Here is a 2,973-nt window from a genome sequence, read left to right on the forward strand (position 1 = left end):
CTCACCATTAGTGCTCCCCTGTACACATCCTGGCCCAAAATTTCTCCATTCAATTTGATTTTATCTGCTTTCCAACATTCATGAATTCATCATAGATTCTGGTCTTCTGAGTTCTATGTCTTACTTTAATAGCAGTTAGATAGCTCTGCATGTTGTATGCATAGTTTTAGAGATGCAATGAAAGTGAGTTAAATGTCAGTTTGCTCTTTATTCACCTCTCTGCTTCATGCTGCAGGGCCCTATAACTGCTAGGTTCTCTCATCTACTTCTGGGGCAGTTTGCTAATGAGAGACAAAAGACTGGAAGATTGAAAGAGGAGGAAAGCCAGGGTATTTATCCCCTTTCTCTCTGTTTCTTTTGGTATGTCTAGCATTGGCTTTGTAGTCTCTATGGCTTCAGCACCCACTCCCTCCCTCTTTTAAGATCCCGGGCCAAGGCTAGACCTACAGTCAAATGGCCTTACCTGCAGAACTCTGTTACCAGAGCTTAGAAATAGTGGCTTCCTGCTATTGTATATCTTTTATTTCTCTGTCTCCTGTTTCTCTTCTTTACATTTCCATCATGTGGTAACCAATCTCTTATATTAAATTCCTTTCATTTAAATACCTAGAATTGTTCGGCGGGTTTTGTTTTGTTTTGTTTTGATAGTTCCTGAATGACACACAGTGAAAGACTAAAGCATGTTCTAAATCCGCCGTCTTGAAATGAACATCTAGAAATGTCGATATAATATAAGAGCACGGTTTAAGTGCTATTTAAAATCATCTAGGAAACCATAAACCTATTCTCTATTTCGAGTCCAGAACTCCATAGCTACACAATTTAACAGAGCAGCTGGGACCATTCCGCTCCTCGTCCAGTGCTCCATTTTCTAGTGTACCTGCAATAGTTCCTCAGCAACGACGATCATCATTTATCTCATACTGTTCATTTCGGTTTTTGTATTTGCAAACTTGTCTAAATACAAACTGTTTTCAACTTACACTGCATCTGCTTTTACGTTCAAAAGAATTTTGATGTCAATCCCAGGCAGAGTTTGGCAATTTGGTGAGTCATTTCGGTGCTACCATGCTCGGCATGAAAGACATTGCTTTGTTACCAGGAGCCTTTAATTATCTATATACTTTAATTGCTTTGGCAAGCACTTTACTGTGTTTAATTGTCTCTTTAACTCAAGAAATCAAAATCTTTGTATTTTCTTTGTCCAGAGAACATTTCCTCCGTGCCTTCTTCCTGTGTCATGGCAGATGAGGAAGAGATAGTTATTAAGGAGTTACTATTATGCAAAGTCATATTTCCCCAATGCCCTTTTCCTCTCAAGAATCATCAGTAGCTTCTCCCCCAATTTATTCCTTGCTCTCAATTAAAATTTTAACTTCAAACCTTCTATTATGTATTACTTTATATAAAATGATTCATGATTACCCATTAACTAGTTCAGCATGATGTTTAACTAGAGACTTTTAAATGGCCCGACTTCTTTTTTTCTCAGAACTTTTACACTTCTGAACTAAACATAGAGCTTTAAGTCATCCACGTGATGGTTTGGTCACGGGAATTTGTCATTAAAGCAAATTTATTTTATAAAGCTGCTCTTTTATATCTGCACACATATGGTGCTATGAATTATAAACATTCATTATAATTAAATATAACAGCTAAAATTTTCAGTTTAGATCATCCTTCTCTAAATTTCAAAAACAAGTTGATTCTGAAGCTTTTGAACAACTGCTTTTGACAAAGCAGCTTCCAAACATATTTCTCCTAGAGTTTTAAGAGGTCTATTGCCGCATTGTCAAATCACTAAATTAAAACAAACAAACAAACAAACAAAAACACCTCATTAGTTTACTCTGGTTAAAAGATTCTATAGCATTAGAACTGCTACAAGGTAAGAGAAAAAGTTTTCACTTGCCATTCTGGAACTTATAATAGATGCTTCTTCATTCTGCACAATCTCATCTACTAGCAGTTTCACCTATTGGTCTGACCAAAACAAAATAAGTCAGTGCTCTCTCGAATATTTGTTCTGATGGAAAATGATTTACTTCTAGAACAATCTAAAGCAAGGCACTGTGGAATATCAATGCCTTTATGATTAAGACCAAGGAAGTAGACAATGCAGATCACTTCTGTACTGATTTATTCACCCTTCTTCAGCTTTCCAACTGGAACTACCATTTTCAAGCAATCGCTACAAATACATGAAGAGCATATTTGGCAGGGCAAATTGGTGAGTTGTGTAAGTACTTATGCTTCAGAGAACTCTTTTATTCATGGCAAGGCTGTATTCCGGAGGGACAGCCAATGTGGACACATTTAACATCGGCTTTTAGTCCCAGCTCACTCCTTCCTGCCTGAGTTTCTGAGCCACATATGCTTTAATCATTCCAGCCCACTGATTCATTGAAAAATAAACACTGAGGTGATAATTAATTAGAAAGGCTGCATATTCGTCTCCTACAAAAAGTTAAGTGTTTCTTCCTGCCAGAAATTGGCTTTCAGGAAAGGAGGTGTGTAATGTCCTTATGTTTTGGTTTACACTGGTTCGTTTTTCATCAGATCCTCCAGGCTTTGATACCCGTGGCTTAATATTCATAACATTTTGCTTGGATTTTCAACTTCATTCAAAACCCATATAACTTCTACAACCAGTTGAGACAAACCAGATGAAAGATTTTTAACCACATCCACTCACCAAACCAATTTGTTGCTGTTTTCTTAGGGTTTCTGATTCCCCCATCTGTGTGGCTTGGTTTGTGTGAGGCCGAGTGGGAAAATATTGCCTAACTAAAGGAGTGTTAATCATTTCCACTAATAGAGGGAACATTTTTATTGCTACTTTACTGATGGAATCTTTCCCTTAAGGCAAGAAAAAAATAACAAAATCCCTCCTACCTGCCTGTATCAAAAGAATTCTCATCTGTCTGGGAAATAATCATCCCCTAGAAATGTTTACTGAATGCCTCCAGG

The sequence above is a fragment of the Pteropus vampyrus genome, unplaced genomic scaffold, assembly GCF_000151845.1.
Source record: "Pteropus vampyrus isolate Shadow unplaced genomic scaffold, Pvam_2.0 Scaffold11, whole genome shotgun sequence".
Lineage (NCBI taxonomy): Eukaryota > Metazoa > Chordata > Mammalia > Chiroptera > Pteropodidae > Pteropus > Pteropus vampyrus.